This window comes from Aegilops tauschii, chromosome 5 (genome assembly GCF_002575655.3).
Source record: "Aegilops tauschii subsp. strangulata cultivar AL8/78 chromosome 5, Aet v6.0, whole genome shotgun sequence".
NCBI lineage: Eukaryota > Viridiplantae > Streptophyta > Magnoliopsida > Poales > Poaceae > Aegilops > Aegilops tauschii.
The window spans coordinates 9,476,628-9,501,998 of NC_053039.3; the positions used below are offsets into that span (position 1 = coordinate 9,476,628).

At 48.7% G+C, this 25,371-nt stretch overlaps 1 pseudogene; it reads left to right on the plus strand.

Moving 5' to 3' along the window:
- Positions 1-118: 118 nt before the first annotated feature.
- LOC109742445 (L-type lectin-domain containing receptor kinase SIT2-like) lies at positions 119-24,835 on the plus strand (annotated as a pseudogene).
- Positions 24,836-25,371: the final 536 nt, after the last annotated feature.

Consider the following 25,371-nt stretch of genomic DNA (forward strand, 5'->3'; position numbering starts at 1 on the left):
TTGGCAGTTTATGGCCAGCGAGTGGTACTAATAGTTGCCAGTTACGTGGTTACTCTGAGCAACCACACACATACACACAAACTGAAGGGACAAACAAAAGGGAGCCCGGCAAAGCACCATGCCAAGCCTCCTCATCCGGTTGTGCTGCCTCCTCTTGGTCGTCTCTTTACACGACAGTGTTGCCGCCGTCGACGAGGATGAGTTTATATACAACGGGTTCGCCGGCAGCGACCTCCTCCTCGATAGCGCAGCTTCCGTCACACAGGACGGCGCCCTTGCTCTAACGACGAGGGGATTTCAACTTGATCCGCTCAGGGACGGATAAAAACAACGGCAACATTGATTGGGCTAGGGTGTCCCTATTCAATAACGCAATCGCGTCAGTCGCACTGCATGAGATTGCGCGCACGGATGCGAGATTCACGTGGACCAACAAACAGCGTGCGCCTGTCCGTTGTGTCCTCGACCGTGTGTTCTGTACTAGCGACTGGGAGGTGCTCTTCCCCTTATGCATCCTAGTGGCTGAGACACGTATTGGCTCAGACCACGTCCCTTTAATTCTATCTTCTGGGGAGGATAGTGTGCGTCGTAGTCGAAGAGATTCTTCTTCGAGACTGCCTGGTTCGAGGCCGAGGGGTTTACCCAGCTGGTCTCTGACCGTTGGGCCCTGATTGGAAACCAGCTCGGGCGCCAACGAGGACCCGTAGATTTCTGGTCCTCCGGGGCTGCGTCCTTGCAGGCCTTCCTCCGGGGCTGGGGGGGGGCTAACCACAACAGTGAGTCTAAACGGGAAAGGGAACGACTCATTGAAGAAATCGCGCTCCTTGATGAGCAGGCCGATGCCAGACCGTTTTCCGAATGTTGGGGAACGTAGCAGAAATTCAAAATTTTCTACGCATCACCAAGATCAATCTATGGAGTAATCTAGCAACGAGGGAAGGGGAGTGCATCTACATACCATTGTAGATCGCGATGCGGAAGCATTGCAAGAACGCGGATGAAGGAGTCGTACTCGTAGCGATTCAGATCGCGGTTGATTCCGATCTACGCGCCGAACCACGGCGCCTCCGCGTTCAACACACTTGCAGCCCGGTGACGTCTCCCACGCCTTGATCCAGCAAGGAGAGAGGGAGAGGTTGGGGAAGACTCCATCCAGCAGCAGCACGACGGCGTGGTGGTGATGGAGGAGCGTGGCAATCCTGCAGGGCTTCGCCAAGCACCGCGGGAGAGGAGGAGGAGGGAGAGGGGTAGGGCTGCGCCAAGAGAGAGACGTTCTCACGTGTATGGCAGCCCCAAAACCTCAAGTATATATAGGGGAGGGGGAGGGGCTGCGCCCCCATCTAGGGTTCCCCCCCCCCAAAGGGTGCGGCCAGCCCTAGATGGGGCTTGGGGGGCGGCCAAGGGGGGGAGAGAGGGGGGCGCCCCACTAGATGGGCCTTAGGCCCATCTGAGCCTAGGGTTTCCCCCTTCCCCCCCTTCCTGCGCCCTGGGCCTCTTGTGGAGGCGCACCAGCCCACCTAGGGGCTGGTCCCTTCCCACACTTGGCCACGCAGCCCTCTGGGGCCGGTGGCCCCACCTGGTGGACCCCCGGGACCCTCCCGGTGGTCCCGGTACATTACCGATAGCACCCGAAACTTTTCCGGTGACCAAAACAGGACTTCCCATATATAAATCTTTACCTCCGGACCATTCCGGAACTCCTCGTGACGTCCGGGATCTCATCCGGGACTCCGAACAACATTCGGTAACCACGTATATCTATTCCCTATAACCCTAGCGTCATCGAACCTTAAGTGTGTAGACCCTACGGGTTCGGGAACCATGCAGACATGACCGAGACGTTCTCCGGCCAATAACCAACAGCGGGATCTGGATACCCATGTTGGCTCCCACATGTTCCACGATGATCTCATCAGATGAACCACGATGTCGGGGATTCAATCAATCCCGTATTCAATTCCCTTTGTCTACCGGTATGTTACTTGCCCGAGATTCGATCGTCGGTATCCCGATACCTTGTTCAATCTCGTTACCGGTAAGTCTCTTTACTCGTTCCGTAACTCACATCATCCCGTGATCAACTCCTTGGTCACATTGTGCACATTATGATGATGTCCTACCGAGTGGGCCCAGAGATACCTCTCCGTTTACACGGAGTGACAAATCCCAGTCTCGATTCGTGCCAACCCAACAGACACTTTCGGAGATACCTGTAGTGCACCTTTATAGCCACCCAGTTACGTTGTGATGTTTGGTACACCCAAAGCATTCCTTCGGTATCCGGGAGTTGCACAATCTCATGGTCTAAGGAAATGATACTTGACATTAGAAAAGCTCTGAGCAAACGAACTACACGATCTTGTGCTAGGCTTAGGATTAGGTCTTGTCCATCACATCATTCTCCTAATGATGTGATCCCGTTATCAACGACATCCAATGTCCATGGTCAGGAAACCGTAACCATCTATTGATCAACGAGCTAGTCAACTAGAGGCTTACTAGGGACATGGTGTTGTCTATGTATCCACACATGTATCTGAGTTTCCTATCAATACAATTATAGCATGGATAATAAACGATTATCACGAACAAGGAAATATAATAATAACCAATTTATTATTGCCTCTAGGGCATATTTCCAACAGTCTCCCACTTGCACTAGAGTCAATAATCTAGTCCACATCACCATGTGATTAACACTCATAGGTCACATCACCATGTGACCAACACCCAAGAGTTTACTAGAGTCAACAATCTAGTTCACATCACTATGTGATTAACACTCAATGAGTTCTGGCTTGATCATGTTATGCTTGTGAGAGAGGTTATTAGTGAACGGGTCTAAACCTTTCAGATCCGTGTGTGCTTTACGAATATCTATGTCATCTTGTGGATGCTACCACGCGCTACTTGGAGCCATTTCAAATAACTGCTCTACTATACGAATCCGGTTTACTACTCAGAGTCATCCGGATTAGTGTCAAAGTTCGCATTGACGTAACCCTTTACGACGAACTCCTTTTCACCTCCATAATCGAGAAAATTCCTTAGTCCACTAGATACTAAGGATAAGTTCGACCGCTGTCATGTGATCCATTCCCGGATCACTATTGTACCCCTTGACCAACTCATGGCAAGGCACACTTCATGTGCGGTACACAGCATAGCATACTGTAGAGCCTACGTCTAAAGCATAGGGGACGACCTTCGTCCTTTCTCTCTCTTCTGCTGTGGTCAGGTCTTGAGTCTTACTCAATACTCACCCCTTGTAACACAGCCAAGAACTCCTTCTTTGCTGATCTATTTTGAACTCTTTCAAAATCATGTCAAGGTGTGCGTTCTTTGAAAGTATCATCAGGCGTCTTGATCTATCTCTATATATCTTGATGCCCAATATGTAAGCAGCTTTATCCAGGTCTTCCTTTGAAAAACTCCTTTCAAACAACCCTTTATGCTTTCCAGAAATTTTACATCATTTCGGATCAACAATATGTCATTCACATATACTTATCAGAAATGTTGTAGCGCTCCCACTCACTTTATTGTAAATACAAGTTTCTAACAAACTTTGTATAAACCCAAAAACTTTGATCACTCCATCAAAGCGTATATTCTGACTCCGAGATGCTTGCTCTAGTCCATGGAAGGATCGCTGGAGCTAGCATACCTTTTAGCATCCTTAGGATCGACAAAACCTTTCTGACTGTATCACATACAACCTTTCCTTACGAAAACTGGTAAGGAAACTTGTTTTGACATCCATCTGCCAGATTTCATAAATGCAGCTAATGCTAACATGATTCTGACGGACTTAAGCATCGCTACAGATGAGAAAATCTCATCGTAGTCAACTCCTTGAACTTGTGAAAATACCCTTTGCCACAAGTCGATCTTCATAGACGGTAACATTACCGTCCACGTCCGTCTTCTTCTTAAAGATCCATTTATCTCAATGGCTTGCCGATCATCGGGCAAATTCACCAAAGTCCATGCTTTGTTCTGATACATGGATCCTATCTCGGATTTCATGGCTTCTAACCATTTGTCGGAATATGGGCCCACCATCGCTTCTCCATAACTCGTAGGTTCATTGTTGTCTAGCAACATGACTTCCAAGACAGGATCACGCATTACTCTGAAGTAGTACGCATCCTCGTCGTCCTACGAGGTTTGGTAGTGACTTGATCCAAAGTTTCATGATCACTATCATAAGCTTCCACTTCAATTGGTGTAGGTGCCACAGGAACAACTTCCTGTGCCCTGCTACACACTAGTTGAAGTGATGGTTCAATAACCTTATCAAGTCTCCACCATCCTCCCACTCAATTCTTTCGAGAGAAACTTTTCCTCGAGAAAGGACTCGTTTCTAGAAGCAATTACTTTTGCTTCCAGATCTGAAATAGGAGGTATACCCAACTGTTTTGGGTATTCTATGAAGATGCATTTATCCGCTTTGGGTTCGAGCTTATTAGCCTGAAACTTTTTCACATAAGCGTCGCAGCCCCAAACTTTTAAGAAACGACAACTTAGGTTTCTCTAAACGGTGTCGTATCAATGGAATTGCGTGGTGCCCTATTTAAAGTGAATGCGGTTGTCTCTAATGCCTAACCCATAAACGATAGTGGTAATTCGATAAGAGACATCATGGTATGCACCATATCCAATAGGGTGCAGTTATGATGTTCGGACACACCATCACACTGTGGTGTTCCAGGCGGTCTTAATTGTGAAACACTTTCCACAATGTCTTAATTGTGTGCCAAACTCGTAACTCAGATATCTCTATGATCATATCATAGACATTTTATCCTCTTGTCACGACGATCTTCAACTTCACTCTGAAATTACTTGAACCTTTCAATAATTCAGACTTGTGTTTCATCAAGTAAATACACTCAGCATCTACTCAAATCATCTGTGAAGTAAGAACATAACGATATCCACTGCATGCCTCAGCACTCATTGGACTGCATACATCAAAATGTATTACTTCCAATAAGTTGCTCTCTTGTTCCATCTTACTGAAAACGAGGCCTTTCAGTCATCTTACCCATGTGGTATGATTTGCATGTCTCAAGTGATTCAAAATCAAGTGAGTCCAAACGATCCATCTGCATGGAGTTTCTTCATGCATATATACCAATAGACATGGTTCGCATGTCTCAATCTTTTCAAAAAACGAGTGAGTCCAAAGATCCATCTACATGGAGCTTCTTCATGCGTTCTATACCAATATGACTCAAACGGCAGTGCCACAAGTATGTGGTACTATCATTACTATTTTATATCTTTTGGCACGAACATGTGTATCACTGCGATCGAGATTCATTTTAGGTGCAAGACCATTGAAGGTATTATTCAAATAAACAGAGTAACTATTATTCTCCTTAAATGAATAACCGTATTGCGATAAACATAATCCCATCATGTTTACGCTCAACGCAAACACCAATCTCGATGGTAGGGGGAGCATGCGATGCTTGATCACATCAACCTTGGAAACACTTCCAACACACATCGTCATCTCACCTTTAGCTAGTCTCCATTTATTCCGCAGCTTTTATTTCGAGTTACTAACACTTAGCAACCGAACCGGTATCTAATACCCTGGTGCTGCTAGGAGTACTAGTAAAGTACATATTCATATATTGTATATCCAATATACTTCTGTCGACCTTGCCTGCCTTCTCATCTACCAAGTATCTAGGGTAGTTCTGCTTCAGTGACCGTTCCCTCATTACAGAAGCACTTAGTCTCCGGTTTGGGTTCAACCTTGGGATTCTTCGCTAGAGCAGCAAATGATTTGCTGTTTCATGAAGTATCCCTTCTTGCCCTTGCCCTTCTAGAAACTAGTGGTTTTACTAACCATCAACAATTGATGCTCCTTCTTGATTTCTACTTTCGCGGTGTCAAACATCGCGAGTTGCTCAAGGATCATCATATCTATCCCTGATATGTTATAGTTCATCACGAAGCTCTAATAGCTTGGTGGCAGTGACTATGGAGAACCATCACTATCTCATCTGGAAGATTAACTCCCACTCGATTCAAGTGATTGTAGTACTCAGACAATCTGAGCACATGCTCAACGATTGAGCTTTTCTCCCTTAGCTTGCAGGCTTAAGAAACTTGTCAGAGGTCTCATACCTCTCGACGTGGGCACTAGTCTGAAATCCCAATTTCAATCTTCGGAACATCTCATATGTTCTGCGACGTTTCAAAAACGTCTTTGGTGCCTCAATTCTAAACCGTTAGCATTACGCACTGAACTATCACGTAGTCATCAAAACGTGTATGTCAGATGTCTCGCAACATCTACAGATGACGCTGAGGTTCAGCACACCGAGCGGTGCATTAAGGACATAAGCCTTCTGTGCAGCAATGAGGACAATCCTCAGTTTACGGACCCAGTCCGCATAATTGCTACTACCAACTTTCAACTAAATTTTTTCTCTAGGAACATATCTTAAATAGTAGAGCTAAAGCGTAAGCTATGACATAATTTGCAAAGACCTTTTGACTATGTTCATGATAATTGAGTTCATCTGATTATTGAACTCCCACTCAGATAGACATCCCTCTAGTCATCTAAGTGATACATGATCCGAGTCAAACTAGGCCGTGTCCGATCATCACGTGAGACGGACTAGTCATCATCGGTGAACATCTCATGTTGATCGTATCTACTATACGACTCATGTTTGACCTTTCGGTCTCTTGTGTTCCGAGGCCATGTCTGTACATGCTAGGCTCGTCAAGTCAACCTAAGTGTTTCGCATGTGTTCCGAGGCCATGTCTGTACATGCTAGGCTCGTCAACACCCGTTGTATGCGAACGTTAGAATCTATCACACCCGATCATCATGTGGTGCTTCGAAACAACGAACCTTTGCAACGGTGCACAGTTAGGGGGAACACGTCTCTTGAAATTTTAGTGAGGGATCATCTTATTTATGCTACCGTCGTTCTAAGCAAATAAGATGTAAACATGATAAACATCACATGCAAATCATAAAGTGACGTGATATGGCCAATATCATCTTGCGCCTTTTTGATCTCCATCTTCGAGGCGCGGCATGATCACCTTCGTCACCGGCATGACACCATGATCTCCATCATCATGATCTCCATCATCGTGTCTTCATGAAGTTGTCTCGCCAACTATTACTTCTACTACTATGGCTAACAGTTAGCAATAAAGTAAAGTAATTACATGGCGTTTTCATTGACACGCAGGTCATACAAAAAATAAAGACAACTCCTATGGCTCCTGCCGGTTGTCATACTCATCGACATGCAAGTCGTGATTCCTATTACAAGAACATGATCAATCTCATACATCACATATATCATTCATCACATCCTTTTGGCCATATCACATCACATACATACCCTGCAAAAACAAGTTAGACGTCCTCTAATTGTTGTTGCATGTTTTACGTGGCTGCTATGGGATTCTAGCAAGAATGTTTCTTACCTACGCAAAAGCCACAACGTGATATGCCAATTTCTATTTACCCTTCATAAGGACCCTTTTCATCGAATCCGATCCGACTAAAGTGGGAGAGACAGACACCCGCTAGCCACCTTATGCAACTAGTGCATGTCAGTCGGTGGAACCTGTCTCACGTAAGAGTACGTGTAAGGTCGGTCCGGGCCGCTTCATCCCACGATGCCGCCGAATCAAGATAAGACTAGTAATGACAAGTAAATTGACAAAATCGATGCCCACAACTACTTTGTGTTCTACTCGTGCATAGAAACTACGCATAGACCTAGCTCATGATGCCACTGTTGGGGAACGTAGCAGAAATTCAAAATTTTCTACGCATCACCAAGATCAATCTATGGAGTAATCTAGCAACGAGGGGAAGGGGAGTGCATCTACATACCATTGTAGATCGCGATGCGGAAGCGTTGCAAGAACGCGGATGAAGGAGTCGTACTCGTAGAGATTCAGATCGCGGTTGATTCCGATCTAAGTGCCGAACCACGGCGCCTCCGCGTTCAACACACGTGCAGCCCGGTGACGTCTCCTACGCCTTGATCCAGCAAGGAGAGAGGGAGAGGTTGGGGAAGACTCCATCCAGCAGCAGCACGATGGCGTGGTGGTGATGGAGGAGCGTGGCAATCCTGCAGGGCTTCGCCAAGCACCGCGGGAGAGGAGGAGGAGGGAGAGGGGTAGGGCTGCGCCAAGAGAGAGACGTTCTCACGTGTATGGCAGCCCCAAAACCTCAAGTATATATAGGGGAGGGGGAGGGGCTGCGCCCCCATCTAGGGTTCCCCCCCAAAGGGTGCGGCCAGCCCTAGAGGGGGCTTGGGGGGCGGCCAAGGGGGGGAGAGAGGGGGGCGCCCCACTAGATGGGCCTTAGGCCCATCTGAGCCTAGGGTTTCCCCCTTCCCCCCCTTCCTGCGCCCTGGGCCTCTTGTGGAGGCGCACCAGCCCACCTAGGGGCTGGTCCCTTCCCACACTTGGCCCACGCAGCCCTCTGGGGCCGGTGGCCCCACCTGGTGGACCCCCGGGACCCTCCCGGTGGTCCCGGTACATTACCGATAGCACCCGAAACTTTTCCGGTGACCAAAACAGGACTTCCCATATACAAATCTTTACCTCCGGACCATTCCGGAACTCCTCGTGACGTCCGGGATCTCATCCGGGACTCCGAACAACATTCGGTAACCACGTATATCTATTCCCTATAACCCTAGCGTCATCGAACCTTAAGTGTGTAGACCCTACGGGTTCGGGAACCATGCAGACATGACCGAGACGTTCTCCGGCCAATAACCAACAGCGGGATCTGGATACCCATGTTGGCTCCCACATGTTCCACGATGATCTCATCGGATGAACCACGATGTCGGGGATTCAATCAATCCCGTATTCAATTCCCTTTGTCTACCGGTATGTTACTTGCCCGAGATTCGATCGTCGGTATCCCGATACCTTGTTCAATCTCGTTACCGGCAAGTCTCTTTACTCGTTCCGTAACTCACATCATCCCGTGATCAACTCCTTGGTCACATTGTGCACATTATGATGATGTCCTACCGAGTGGGCCCAGAGATACCTCTCCGTTTACACGGAGTGACAAATCCCAGTCTCGATTCGTGCCAACCCAACAGACACTTTCGGAGATACCTGTAGTGCACCTTTATAGCCACCCAGTTAAGTTGTGACGTTTGGTACACCCAAAGCATTCCTACGGTATCCGGGAGTTGCACAATCTCATGGTCTAAGGAAATGATACTTGACATTAGAAAAGCTCTGAGCAAACGAACTACACGATCTTGTGCTAGGCTTAGGATTGGGTCTTGTCCATCACATCATTCTCCTAATGATGTGATCCCGTTATCAACGACATCCAATGTCCATGGTCAGGAAACCGTAACCATCTATTGATCAACGAGCTAGTCAACTAGAGGCTTACTAGGGACATGGTGTTGTCTATGTATCCACACACGTATCTGAGTTTCCTATCAATACAATTCTAGCATGGATAATAAACGATTATCACGAACAAGGAAATATAATAATAACCAATTTGTTATTGCCTCTAGGGCATATTTCCAACACCGGATACGAATGGGAGCACAGATACTCCTTGGAAAACCATGTCTTGGCTATCCTCAGACCGGAGGAGGAATATTGGCGCCGTAGGGGTGGTGTCAAGTGGGTCACGAAAGGCAACACCAATACCGGGTATTTCCATGCCTACGCCAACGGCCGTAAGCGCAAGAGCACCATCCTGAGACTGCAATCTGAGAATGGGATTTTGGCGACCCAAAGTGAGATTGTGAAACATATTTATGACTTCTTCATCGAGCTGTTGGGAACAGCCAAAGAGAAGCGTCTTAGTCTCCGGGGTGACTTGTGGGAACCTACGGAGCATGTGTCACAGCTGGAAAACAATGCCCTCGCATTGTCCTTTCTATCGCAAGAAATTAATAAGGCTCTTGCTGATATGAAGAATGACACGACACCAGGCCCGGACGGATGGCCGGTCAAGTTCTTCAAAAAGTTCTGACCTGTTCTTAGGGACTTATTCCATGCGATCGTAAATGGCTTCGCCCTAGGCACGGTAGACTTAGCTCGCCTCAATTATGGTGTGATCTGCCTGATACCTAAGGTGAAAGGGGCGGATGCAATCAAGTTTTTCCACCCTATCACGCTCATAAACGTGCCCTTTAAGCTATGTGCCAAAGCCTACGCCACTAGGTTGGCCCCGGTAGCTCAGCGAGTCATACTTAAGAGCCAAACCGCCTTTCTCAAGGGGAGAAATATTCTCGAAGGCCCAACAGCACTCACAAAAATTATTCACGAGCTGAAACGTACTCGAGGGCAGGGGGTAATCCTTAAGCTAGACTTCGAACAATCCTATGACCACGTAAACTGGGAGTTTGTGCGTGAGGTCCTCCTCAAAAAGGGCTTTGAGGCTGGATTCGTCCACCATATCATGCACCTGATTTCAGGTGGGCACACCGCGGTTATAGTCAATGGTGAAATGGGGAAATTTTTCCGCAATAAGAAAGGGTTACGACAAGGCGACCCCATTTCCCCGCTTGTCTTTAACTTCGTGGCGGATGCCTTGTCGGCTATGATTGCTAAGGCTAGGGAGGCTGGGCATATCAAGGGGCTGGTTTCACACCTCATCCCTGGAGGGGTGACACACCTCCAATACGCCGATGATACCTTGTTGATGTTCGAACCAGACGACCACAACATCGCTTCCGTTAAACTTCTGCTACTCGTATTCGAGATCCTTTCAGGACTCAAAATTAACTTCCTGAAAAGTGAGGTGATCATCATGGGGATGGACGACCAAGAAAGCATGCGAGTAGCTAGCTTACTTAATTGCAAGCTAGGGAGCTTTCCAATTAAGTACCTTGTGCTTCCGATTTCGCACTGTAAACTTTCTATCCTATAGTGGGAGCCACTTTATGGGAAAGTGGCAAATAGAGTTAGCCCATGGCGTGGGCGATTTATGTCCTCTGCTGCCCGGCTAATTCTAACAAACTCGAGCCTCTCCTCCCTTCCTCTTTTTACTATGGGGATGTTTTTATTAGCAGACGGAGTGCATGCTAGGCTTGACACACCTTGATCTCGGTTCTTTTGGGAAGGAACCGGCATCAAACGTAAATATCACCTTGTTAAATGGGCGGCCGTGTGTAGGCCTAAGAAATTCGGTGGGCTGGGGATCACGAACTCGAAACTAATGAACGTGGCTTTACTCACCAAATGGTGGTGGCGGCTAGCCCAAAACGAGTTGGGACTCTGGGCGTAGCTACTAAAAGCGAAATACTTCCCTAACGGGAATCCCTTCATGGCCTCCCCGACCGGATCCGCGTTTTGGAATGGGATCCAAGCGGTCCGGCCCGCTTTTGTGGTTGGGGCAAAGTTCCGGATTAACAATGGCCAATCCACTCGGTTTCGGCTAGATTGTTGGCTGGGACCCGCCCCCCTTGGGAAAGCCACCCCAATCTCTACCAGGTTGCCATGAATATCAGTATCATTGTTGGGGAGGCTCTGATCTCCTCTCCTCCAGGGATTCACTTCTTGCGGCCCCTCACCAATACCGAACGAGAGTCATGGGATGACTTGGTTCGAAAAATTGGTGACTATCGACTTGGCGTGGGTGCTGACTCAATAGAGTGGAGTTTGACCGCCTCCAAAAACTTCTCGGTAAAATCTCTCTATAGCAAACTTACCCAAGGGAATGCGCTAGACATAGGAAGGGGACTATGGAAGGCAGGCTAGCCACTGAAGATAAAAATCTTTATGTGGCAAATGTTTAGAAATAGGCTGCCTACCTCGGACAATGTAGCTAAACGCAATGGTCCGGCTGATGGATCTTGCACGGTTTGCGGTCTGGCAGAAGATGCTAACCATGTGTTTTTCATATGCCACCTAGCCATGTTTGTGTGGAGTGCGGTTAGGGATGCATTCCACTCGAACTGGAATCCCGCATTGGGAGCCGACTTGCTCACTCTAATCAGAACACAAAAAGGGTCCAGCGCTAGAATAGCTTGGCGATGCGTAGGGGCGCTATTGTGGGCTCTATGGATGACTCGTAACAAAATTACGATTGAGAAAAAAATTCCCTAATCACCCCGCTGATGTGATCTTCAAATGCCACTTATTTTTACAGACGTGGATACCGCTGGGGAAGGAGCGTGATGCTGAGCGCATATCAAGGGCCATGATGCGTATCAAGACGACTCAGACTTTGTCAAGACAAGAACCGACGCACGGATGAGATGCTTTTGGAAAGCCTTCGCTGGCAAGGCCTAGTAAGGCTGGGTGGTTCCATGGTTGTAATATTTGAGCCTGCGTGCTTCTGAACCTTGTTTGTATGTTGATGGCCGTGCGGAACTGCTTATCTTCTTTTGTTCCCTTTTTAGAACCTTGTATGAATGGTGTCTTGTGGCTTTATTAATTTAAAGCCGGACGTTTTCAGCGTTTTCGTTCAAAAAAAAGAGCTACGCCGATCTCTAGGGCCACGGTTTCCTCCCCAAAGCCCTCCCGTTCGTCAGTTCTGATGGGATGGCCACGAGCTTCTCGGCCACTTTCATGTTCACCATCACACCCGGCCACTGGGGCTATTCCGGCGACGGGATGGCGTTCGTCATCTCCTTGGCCCCGTTGTCTTTTACCGAGGCAGGGAAATACTTGGGCCTTAGCAGCTATGCCAGTCAGTACGTCGACACCCATGCAAGTGCAAATTGTTTCTTCGCCATAGAGCTGGACAATGTAGACAACAAGGAGTTCCGAGACATAGACAACAACCATGTCGGGATTGATCTCAACAACCTAACGTCCGCCGCCTCTTCAACCGCGGGCTACTACACTGCCAACGGCATGGACTTTAATCCGTTGATACTTTATAGTGGAAAACCAATGCAGGTGTGGGTGGACTACTACTCTTCGGGGCTGCTCGAGGTCCGGCTTGCTCCAGTTCCCATGGATGAGCCCAACTCACAGCTTCTCACTTACGACTCCCTCGACCTCACGAAGGTTCTGAAGAATGGCACCAAGTCAAAGGCAGGGGTTCCCACCATGGCATACGTCGGCTTCTCCGCCGCTTCCGGAGTTCCGAGTGGCACTCATAAGTGTAGAATTGTATTGAATAATTGTTGATGCAATATTGTGCCAGTACAAGAGGTATATAAGAGCCAAGCCGCACCTGACCTAGCCCTATTACAAACCGAGTAGGAGTCCTAATCCTATTACAAGTTATATTCTAACATCCCCCCGCAGTGTCAACGGTAGGCTCGACGACGTTGAGACTGAAACGAATGTCTTAAAACGGAGTAGTCGCCGGGCCTTTAGTAAAGATATCAGCGAACTGAGCAGAAGTAGGCACGTGGAGAACGCGAACTTGACCGAGAGCCACCTTCTCTCGAACAAAATGAATGTCGATCTCAATATGCTTGGTGCGACGGTGTTGAACCTGATTCCCTGAGATGTAGACAGCTGAAATATTATCACAGTAAACAATGGTAGCTTGCTCAATAGGACGGTGCAGCTCCGACAGCAACTGGCGCAACCAAACCGTTTCAGCAACCGCATGAGCCACAGCGCGGTACTCAGGTTCAGCAGACGAGTGGGAGGCCGTAACCTGCCTTTTTGAAGACCAAGAAACCAAATTGTTACCAAAAAAACACAAAATCCAGATGTGGACCTACGAGTATCTGGACAACCAGCCCAGTCTGCATCAGAGTAAGCTGTCAAGGAGGTGGGAGAGGAGTTGTTGATATGAATACCTAAGTCTAGTGTGCCTTTGAGATACCGAATAATACGTTTGACATGATTGTAGTGTGGAATATGAGGATCGTGCATGTATAAACAAGCTTGTTGGACAGCAAAAGAAATTTCAGGACGAGTGAGAGTGAGATACCGAAGTGCACCGGTAAGACTACGATAAAGAGAAGGATCAGAGAAAGGATCACCGTCGGCAGAGAGTTTGGAACCTGTATCAACAGGGGTACGGGAAGTTTGACAATCAAGCATACCAGCACGGGAAAGAAGATCCAGAGTGTACTGACGTTGAGACAAGAAAAGACCAGAGGAGTCACAGATAACAACAATACCTAAGAAGTGGTGAAGAAGACCTAAATCTGTCATAGAGAATTCATGGCGAAGAAGAGAGATAATATGATCTAAAAATTGTTGTGAGGAAGCTGTGAGGATAATATCATCAACATATAAAAGAAGGTAAGCAGTGTTGGTGTTGTGATGAAAGGTGAAGAGTGAAGTGTCAGAACGGGAAGGGATAAAACCGATGGTTTGAGCATAAATAGAAAAGCGTTGGAACCAGGCACGTGGTGCTTGTTTAAGACCATAAAGAGATTTGTTAAGAAGACAAACAAGATTAGAATAGGAGGAATATTCGAAGCCAAGAGGTTGTTGACAATAGGCTGTTTCTTGAAGAGAGCCATGAAGAAAAGCATTTTTGACATCTAGTTGATGAATTGGCCAGGAAGAAGAGACGGCGATGCTAAGGACAGTGCGAATAGTGCTGGGCTTGACAACTGGAGAGAAAGTCTCATCATAATCGATGTCGTGTTGCTGAGAGTAACCACGGCATACCCATCGAGCCTTATAACGTGCAAGACTCCCATCAGAATTAAATTTATGGCGAAAAACCCATTTGCCCGAAACGATATTTGTATTGGAAGGACGAGGAACTAACTGCCACGTGTTATTCTGCAGAAGGGCATCATATTCATCTTTCATAGCTGCGGCCAAATTAGGATCTAGGAGAGCTCATTTGTAAGATTTGGGTAGAGAGGAAGGAGATATAGATGCATGAAGATTGAGACAAGCTTTTGCAGGTAAACGAAACCCGGACTTGGCACGTGTGCGCATCGTATGATTGTTAGTAGGAGCTGGAACGGGAATAGCATGAGCAGGAGGAGTGGGGGGAGATGTGGTGGACGCGCTTGGCGCAGCGGAGGAAGCAGACGCGAGAGATGGCGGTGAAGACTGCGGCGGCACGAGGTCTGCCGCGTCAGAGGGTAATATGTTTTCCTCTGCCGGGACAGAGGTGATGAAAGAAGTGGTGGCGGCAGGATCCGCTACTGCGGCTGGTTTCGCATGGATAGGTCGGCGAGTGAAAGAAAGGAAGATGATTGCGACGAGAGGGACTAGTGGAAGGCGTGGGTGAGTTGGGATCTAATTGTTGACGCTCAGAAAAGGGGAAAATGTTTTCAGCAAATGTTACATGACAAGACACATGAACACTGTTGGGTAACGTAGCAATAATTCAAAATTTTCCTACGTGTCACCAAGATCAATCTAAGAGATGCTAGCAACGAGAGAGAGGGAGTGCATCTTCATACCCTTGAAGATCGCTAAGCGGAAGCGTTACAAGAACGCGGTTGATGGAGTCGTACTCGCGGCGATTCAAATCGCGGAAGATCCGATCTAGCGCCGAACGGACGGCGCCTCCGCGTTCAACACACGTACAACCCGGGGACGTCTCCTCCTTCTTGATCCAGCAAGGGGAGAGGAGAAGTTGAGGGAGAACTCCAGCAGCACGACGGCGTGGTGGCAATGGAGCTCGTGGTTCTTCGGCAGGGCTTCACCAAGCACTACGGAGGAGGAGGAGTTGTATGAGGAGGAAGGGGCTGCGCCAAGGGAAGGGTGTGGCTGCCCTCCCACCCCCTCACTATATATAGGGGGAAAGGGAGAGAGGGCCGGCCCCTCTAGATGGATCTAGAGGAGGAGGCGGCGGCCAGGGGAAACCCTAGATGGGTTTGGGCGCCCCCACCCCCTAGGAAACTTGCCCCCCAAGCCGGGAGGGGCGGCTGCCCTAGGGGTGGCGCCCCCACCTCTCCTGGTTACGTGAGGGGGTTGGGAGTGGCGCACAGCCCCTTAGTGGGCTGGTTTGCCCCTTCCCCTTGGCCCATAAGGCCCCCAAACGCTTGCCGGGGCCTCCGAAACCCCTTTCGGACATGCTGGCCATAGCCTGGTACCCCCGGAACAATTCCGGACTCCAATACCCTTCGTCCAATATACCGATCTTCACCTCCGGACCATTCCGGAGCTCCTCGTCATGTCTAGGATCTCATCCGGGACTCCAAACAACCTTCGGTAACCACATACTATTTCCCATAACAACTCTAGCGTCACCGAACCTTAAGTGTGTAGACCCTATGGGTTCGAGAACCATGCAGACATGACCGAGACACCTCTCCGGCCAATAACCAATAGCGGGATCTGGATACCCATATTGGCTCCCACATGTTCCACGATGATCTCATCGGATGAACTACGATGTCGGGGATTCAATCAATCCCGTATACAATTCCCTTTGTCTATCGGTATGTTACTTGCCCGAGATTCGATCGTCGGTATCCCAATACCTCGTTCAATCTCGTTACCGGCAAGTCTCTTTACTCGTTCCGTAACGCATGATCCCGTGGCTAACTCATTAGTCACATTGAGCTCATTATGATGATGCATTACCGAGTGGGCCCAGAGATACCTCTCCGTCATACGGAGTGACAAATCCCAGTCTTGATTCGTGCCAACCCAACAGACACTTTCGGAGATACCTGTAGTGCACATTTATAGCCACCCAGTTACGTTGTGACGTTTGGTACACCCAAAGCATTCCTACAGTATCCGGGAGTTGCACAATCTCATGGTCTAAGGAAACGATACTTGACATTTGAAAAGCTCTTAGCAAACGAACTACATGATCTTGTGCTATGCTTAGGATGTTGGAAATATGCCCTAGAGGCAATAATAAATGGTTATTATTATATTTCTTTGTTCATGATAATTGTCTATTGTTCATGCTATAATTGTGTTATCCGGCAATCGTAATACATGTGTGAATACATAGACCACAACGTGTCCCTAGTAAGCCTCTAGTTGACTAGCTCGTTGATCAACAGATAGTCATGGTTTCCTGACTATGGACATTGGATGTCATTGATAACGGGATCACATCATTAGGAGAATGATGTGATGGACAAGACCCAATCCTAAGCATAGCGTAAAGATCGTGTAGTTCGTTTGCTAGAGCTTTTCCAATGTCAAGTATCTTTTCCTTAGACCATGAGATCGTGCAACTCCCGGATGCCGTAGGAGTGCTTTGGGTGTGCCAAACGTCACAACGTAACTGGGTGACTATAAAGGTGCACTACGGGTATCTCCGAAAGTGTCTGTTGGGTTGGCACGGATCGAGACTGGTATTTGTCACTCCGTGTGACGGAGAGGTATCTCTGGGCCCACTCGGTAATGCATCATCATAATGAGCTCAATGTGACTAAGGAGTTAGCCACGGGATCATGCATTGAGGTACGAGTAAAGAGACTTGCCGGTAACGAGATTGAACAAGGTATTGGGATACCGACGATCGAATCTCGGGCAAGTAACATACCGATTGACAAAGGGATTGTATACGGGATTGATTGAATCCTCGACATCGTGGTTCATCCGATGAGATCATCGTGGAACATGTGGGCCCAACATGGGTATCCAGATCCCGCTGTTGGTTATTGACCGGAGAGGCGTCTCGGTCATGTCTGCATGTCTCCCGAACCCGTAGGGTCTACACACTTAAGGTTCAGTGACGCTAGGGTTGTAGAGATATGAGTATGCGGAAACCCGAAAGTTGTTCGGAGTCCCGGATGAGATCCCGGACGTCACGAGGAGTTCCGGAATGGTCCGGAGGTGAAGAATTATATATAGAAAGTCCAGTTTTGGCCACCGGGAAAGTTTCGGGGGTTATCGGTATTGTGCCGGGACCACCGGAAGGGTCCCGGGGGTCCACTGGGTGGGGCCACCTGTCCCGGAGGGCCCCATGGGCTGAAGTGGGAAGGGAACCAGCCCTTAATGGGCTGGGCCGCCCCCCATGGGCCTCCCCCCTGCGCCTAGGGTTTCCAACCCTAGGGTGGGGGCGCCCCACTTGACTTGGGGGGAAGTTTCCCCCCCTTGGCCGCCCCCCCCCCCCCAGATGGGTTCTTGGCCGGAGCCCCCCCCCCTCCCAGGGGGCCTATATATAGTGGGGGGAGGGAGGGCAGCAGTACCACAGCCCTTGGCGCCTCCCTCCTCCCCTGCAACACCTCTCCCTCTCGCAGAAGCTTGGCGAAGCCCTGCCGAGATCTCGCTACATCCACCACCACGCCGTCGTGCTGCTGGATCTCCATCAACCTCTCCTTCCCCCTTGCTGGATCAAGAAGGAGGAGACGTCGCTGCTCCGTACGTGTGTTGAACGCGGAGGTGCCGTCCGTTCGGCACTCGGTCATCGGTGATTTGGATCACGGCGAGTACGACTCCATCAACCCCGTTCATTGGAACGCTTCCGCTCGCGATCTACAAGGGTATGTAGATGCACTCCTTTCCCCTTGTTGCTAGTATACTCCATAGATGGATCTTGGTGATGCGTAGAAAATTTTAAAATTCTGCTACGATCCCCAACAGTGGTATCAGAGCCAGGTTTATGCGTAGTTACTATGCACGAGTAGAACACAAAGCAGTTGTGGGCGTAGATGTTGCCAATTCTTCTTGCCGCTACTAGTCTTATCTTGTTTCGGCGGTATTGTGGGATGAAGCGGCCCGGACCGACCTTACACGTACGCTTATGTGAGACAGGTTCCACCGACTGACATGCACTAGTTGCATAAGGTGGCTAGCGGGTGTCTGTCTCTCCTACTTTAGTCGAAACGGATTCGATGAAAAGGGTCCTTATGAAGGGTAAATAGAAATTGGCATATCACGTTGTGGTTTTACGCAGGTAAGAAACGTTCTTGCTAGAAACCTATACAAGCCACGTAAAAACTTGCAACAACAATTAGAGGACGTCTAACTTGTTTTTGCAGCATGTGCTATGTGATGTGATATGGCCAGAAGATGTGATGAATGATATATGTGATGTATGAGATTGATCATATTCTTGTAATAAGAATCACGACTTGCATGTCGATGAGTATGACAACCGGCAGGAGCCATAGGAGTTGTCTTTATTATTTTGTATGACCTGCGTGTCATCGAATAACGCCATGTAAATTACTTTACTTTATTGCTAAACGCGTTAGCCATAGAAGTAGAAGTAATCGTTGGCGTGACAACTTCATGAATACACGATGATGGAGATCATGATGATGGAGATCATGGTGTCATGCCGGTGACGAAGATGATCATGGCGCCCCGAAGATGGAGATCAAAGGAGCAAAATGATATTGTCCATATCATGTCACTATTTGATTGCATGTGATGTTTATCATGTTTTGCATCTTATTTGCTTAGAACGACGGTAGTAAGTAAGATGATCCCTTATGATAATTTCAAGAAAGTGTTCCCCCTAACTGTGCACCGTTGCGAAGGTTCGTTGTTTCGAAGCACCACGTGATGATCGGGTGTGATAGATTCTAACGTTCGCATACAACGGGTGTTAACGAGCCTAGCATGTACAGACATGGCCTCGGAACACACGCAATACACTTAGGTTGACTTGACGAGCCTAGCATGTACAGACATGGCCTCGGAACACGGAAGACCGAAAGGTCGAGCATGAGTCGTATAGAAGATACGATCAACATGGAGATGTTCACCGATCTTGACTAGTCCGTCTCACGTGATGATCGGACACGGCCTAGTTAACTCGGATCATGTTTCACTTAGATGACTAGAGGGATGTCTATCTGAGTGGGAGTTCATTGAATAATTTGATTATATGAACTTAATTATCATGAACTTAGTCTAAAATCTTTACAATATGTCTTGTAGATCAAATGGCCCACGTTGTCCTCAACTTCAACGCGTTCCTAGAGAAAACCAAGCTGAAAGATGATGGCAGCAACTATACGGACTGGGTCCGGAACCTAAGGATCATCCTCATAGCTGCCAAGAAAGATTATGTCCTAGAAGCACCGCTAGGTGAAGCACCAATCCCAGAGAACCAAGACGTTATGAACGCTTGGCAATCACGTGCTGATGATTACTCCCTCGTTCAGTGCGGCATGCTTTACAGCTTAGAACCGGGGCTCAAAAAGCGTTTTGAGAAGCATGGAGCATATGAGATGTTCGAAGAGCTGAAAATGGTTTTCCAAGCTCATGCCCGGGTCGAGAGATATGAAGTCTCCGACAAGTTCTTCAGCTGTAAAATGGAGGAAAATAGTTCTGTTAGTGAGCACATACTCAGAATGTCTGGGTTACATAACCGCTTGTCTCAGCTGGGAGTTAATCTCCCGGATGACGCGGTCATTGACAGAATCCTTCAGTCGCTTCCACCGAGCTACAAGAGCTTTGTGATGAACTTCAATATGCAGGGGATGGAAAAGACCATTCCTGAGGTATATTCAATGCTGAAATCAACGGAGGTGGAGATCAGAAAAGAACATCAAGTGTTGATGGTGAATAAAACCACTAAGTTCAAGAAGGGCAAGGGTAAGAAGAACTTCAAGAAGGACGGCAAGGGAGTTGCCGCGCCCGGTAAGCCAGTTGCCGGGAAGAAGTCGAAGAATGGACCCAAGCCTGAGACTGAGTGCTTTTATTGCAAGGGAAGTGGTCACTGGAAGCGGAACTGACCCAAATACTTGGCGGACAAGAAGGCCGGCAACACCAAAGGTATATGTGATATACATGTAATTGATGTGTACCTTACCAGTACTCGTAGTAGCTCCTGGGTATTTGATACCGGTGCGGTTGCTCATATTTGTAAGGTCGCCCCCCCCCCCTCCCAGGGGGCCTATATATAGTGGGGGGGAGGGAGGGCAGCAGTACCACAGCCCTTGGCGCCTCCCTCCTCCCCTGCAACACCTCTCCCTCTCGCAGAAGCTTGGCGAAGCCCTGCCGAGATCCCGCTACATCCACCACCACGTCGTCGTGCTGCTGGATCTCCATCAACCTCTCCTTCCCCCTTGCTGGATCAAGAAGGAGGAGACGTCGCTGCTCCGTACGTGTGTTGAACGCGGAGGTGCCGTCCGTCCGGCACTCGGTCATCGGTGATTTGGATCACGGCGAGTACGACTCCATCAACCCCGTTCATTGGAACGCTTCCACTCGCGATCTACAAGGGTATGTAGATGCACTCCTTTCCCCTCGTTGCTAGTATACTCCATAAATGGATCTTGGTGATGCGTAGGAAATTTTAAAATTCTGCTACGATCCCCAACATAGGATTGGGTCTTGTCCATCACATCATTCTCCTAATGATGTGATCCCGTTATCAATGACATCCAATGTCCATGGTCAGGAAACCATAACCATCTATTGATCAACGAGCTAGTCAACTAGAGGCTTACTAGGGACATGTTGTGGTCTATGTATTCACACACATATTACGGTTTCCAGTTAATACAATTATAGCATGAACAATAGACAATTATCATGAACAAGGAAATATAATAATAACCATTTTATTATTGCCCCTAGGGCATATTTCCAACAAACACGACCACTAACAAGTTCTAGACAATGATAACCCTTGTGCTCGTCAGCAAACCCTAGATGGACACACGGGATAGAGCGGGGGGAAAGTTGCTAGGAGAAGTGGAGTAGGAGTTTGGGAAACAAAGACAACCAAAGACGCGAATGTCAGAGTAATTTGGATGAGAGAGAAATAAAGAGAAGTAAGGAGTAGTTTGCGGGTTAACTTTAGATGGACGAATATTGAGCAAATATGTGGCCATGTGGAGGGCCTCGGCCCAGAACGTCGGAGGCAGAGAAGAGTGAACAAGCAAAGTGCGAATGATGTCATTAAGAGTACGAAGAGAACGCTCGGCTTTGCCATTTTGAGGGGAGGTATAAGGACAGGAGAAACGCAAGAGAATTCCATATTGTAGAAAGAAATTTCGATTTTTAAAGTTGTCAAATTCACGACCATTATCACATTGTATGAATCTTATAGGGAGGAAAAAGTGGACCGAGACATAGCGCTGAAAGTTAAGGAATATATTATGAACGTCGGATTTGTTGCGTAAAGGAAAAGTCCAAACATAATGAGTTAAATCATTAAGAATCACGAGATAATACTTAAAACTAGATACACTTTCTATTGGTGATGTCCAGAGATTACAATGAAGTAATTCAAAAGAAAAAGTACTAGAGGATTGAGAGGAACTAAAGGGAAGGCGAACATGTTTGCCCAATTGACATGATTGACACATAGAAGAATTATGAGTGTCTCTATGACGAGGTATTGAAAATTCACTAAGAAGTGTAGATAACACATTTTTGTTGGGATGGCCGAGACGTTGGTGCCACAGATCAACAGAGGCCGCCATAGATGTTGGAGGAGCAGCGGCCGGAACACCATGGAGAGAATATAAATCACCGGAGCTATTGAATCGAGCGATCTCGGCCTTGGTCCGGTAGTCTTTCACAGACAAACCAAAGGGGTCAAACTCAACAGAAACAAGATTATCAGTGGTGATTTGGCGAACAGAAATCAGATTTTTAATAAGAGCAGGAGCTACGAGAACATCATGAAGAAGCAAAGGCTTAGTTGGGGATTGGATTTGAGCCTGACCGACACAGTAAATAGGAATAGAAGATCCATCACCGAGAGTAATAGAGGGAAAAGACGAAGGTGTGCAAGAAGAAAGCAAATTACTCGATGCAGACATATGACGAGAAGCACCAGAATTGAAAATCCAATCCGTACCTGAGTTCCCTTGAGCAGCAAAGTTGTTCATGGCTTGTAGAAAAACAGCTTGGTCCCAGCTCGGAGTCGAAGTAGAGGCCGGTGTAGTCATGGGCGCTTGCGGGTTTGGTGGCGTCGGCAGTAGGGCTGGCATCGGCGTAAAGAGAGAGACACCATCATTGTACTGCTGCATGTAGGGGGACGATGGAGCGCAGTATGATGCATAAGGAATGGTGTTGTAGATCGGTGGCGCGTAGGAGGGAGCAGCGTGGTACGCGGCCGTCGGCTGTCGGGCGCGAGGATGGGCGCGCCGGTGTGAGGGCGAGCACCGGGCTGCCAGCCACCGGTATAGGCAGGCGGGGCACCATATGGCGTAGGGGCGGACCAGGGCATAGGCCACGCCTGGACTAGCCCTGTCCATGGATCAGGAGATGGGCGCCATCCGGGCGGCGGTGGCGGTGCAGTTGATGGAGTCGGAGGCGGTTGTGGCGCAGTTGGTGGAGCCGGGGGCGGAGCAGGGGTGGGCGTCGTGCGGAACTGCGGCGGCCTAGGGTTTTTGCCCCGGTAGTTTGGACTTGGATGCCAGCCGGATGGTTGAGGAGGTGTTGTTGGTGGAGGTAGAGCTAGAGTAGAGGTAGAGGCGGAGGAGGCCGCGGCGACCTGGGCGGCGAGGATGGCGGCGTGCCGCTCGGAGTAGCCGGGCGGCGGCGGCGGGGCCGGCGGGTTAGCCATACCCTAGGATCGTAAGTCTGCTACCATGTAGAATTTTATTGAATAATTATTCGTGCAATATTGTGCCAGTACAAGAGGTATATATAAGAGCCAAATTGCACCAGACCTAGCCCTATTATAAACCGAGTAGGAGTCCTAATCGTATTACAAGTTGTATTCTACTCGGGTGGAGCTTTAGCATGTCTGGATCGGCCAAACCGCTTAACTTATCGCTGCTGTTGCAGTCACAAGAAGAACGAAATAGTTCCAGGCAAGAAGCCCATGACAACAAGAAAAAATCGTCAAATGGCAGCCTGCGGTATTATCTTCCCTTGCCATATTTGCAGATAATTTTTCCTTCTTTTTCAAGCAATCGACATGAGCTCTGTGCTTTCATTCATTTGAAGAAGAGAACTGGTCAGTAGTTAATAGGGAAAAGTGGTCAAAATTATACTTGCAGGTATAGCGGCTTGGCTTCTCCTTCGATGGTGGTGCAGGAACAGGAACTCAGACTCAGAGTGGAACGAAGACTGGGAAGCCCAACTCGGTCCCCGCCGCTTCGCGTACAAGGACCTCCGTCGAGCAACCAATGGCTTCCACGACAATCAAATCCTCGGAAAAGGCGGCTTTGGGCGGGTCTACGGAGGGGCCCTCGCCGGCTCCGGTGTTCCGGTGGCGGTGAAGCGGATCTCCTCGGAGTCGAGGCAGGGGCTAGCCCAGTTCACGGCCGAGATCATCATCCTTGGCCGGCTGCGACACCGGAACCTCGTCCGCCTCATCGGCTATTGCCGACACAAGGACGAGCTGCTCCTGGTCTACGAGCGCATGCCCAACGGCAGCTTGGACAGCTACCTGCACGCTCATATCACGCACGCCACGCTCTCATGGACGCAGAGGCTTCACATCATCAAGGGCGTCGCATCCGGGCTCCTGTACCTCCACGAGGACTGGGAGCAGGTCATCGTGCACTAGGACGTCAAGGCCAGCAACGTCCTCCTCGACGGCGAAATGAACGGCCGGCTGGGCGACTTCGGCCTCGCGAGGCTGCACGACCACGGCGCCGACGCGCACACCACCCACGTGGCTGGCACCAGGGGCTACCTCGCCCCTGAGCTCATGAGGTTCGGCAAGGCCACCGACGTGTTCGCCTTCGGCGCCTTCATCCTGGAGGTGGCCTGCGGGAGGCGGCCCATGGGGCTCAACGCCCGCGGCGAGCTGCTGGTGCTCGTCCAGTGGGTGAGAGACACGTGGGAGAGCTGCTCCGGTCAGATTATCGACGCCGTTGACCCGAGGCTGGACCACTTCGTCGCCGACGAGGCCGAGCTGGTGCTTAAGCTGGGGCTGCTATGCTCGCATCCCTTGCCGGCGGCGAGGCCCGGAATGCGCCTCGTCATGCGGTACCTCAACGGAGACCTGCCTCTGCCGGAGTTCGCACCCGGATACCTCGCCGTCACGGACGTGGATCAGGTTCTTGAAGCGCCTCCGTAGGCAGCGAACACCATCACACGCCTGTCTGGTGGTAGATGATATATCCTGGCCTGCTGATAAAATATTGTAGAGTTGATGTACTACATTGGGTAGATATCTCTATCTAATAATAAAATAGTTAGTGCTTCTGGTCGTCCGTCATAAAAATCGCCCTCGAACTTGTTAATAATTACCCACCATTGCCACCTATAAATGGATAAAAACTATTCGTTTTTTATTTTAAAAATGCCGCGAGCGTACTTCTACAATGAGACACTCATATGCCAGGAGCATGTAAGCAGCGTAGTGGTTAACGCCCCCATCGTCCGCACAGGAGAGCAGGGCTTGATCCCCGGTCCCACCCCTTTTTTTTTCTCCTGCTTTTTCTCCCCTTTCTCGCCTCCTACTCCCCATATGCGGTAATGGGCCGGCCCATTTGCCAGTCATGACGCCCCTATTTTTTATTTCAAATTTTACCTTTTTCTTTATCTTTTCTTTAAATTAATTTGGGGTTTCCAAAAAATAAAAATTTATAAAAGTTGCAAGTTTTGAAAAATATATCAAGAAATCATAAAATGTTCGTGATTTCAAAAAAC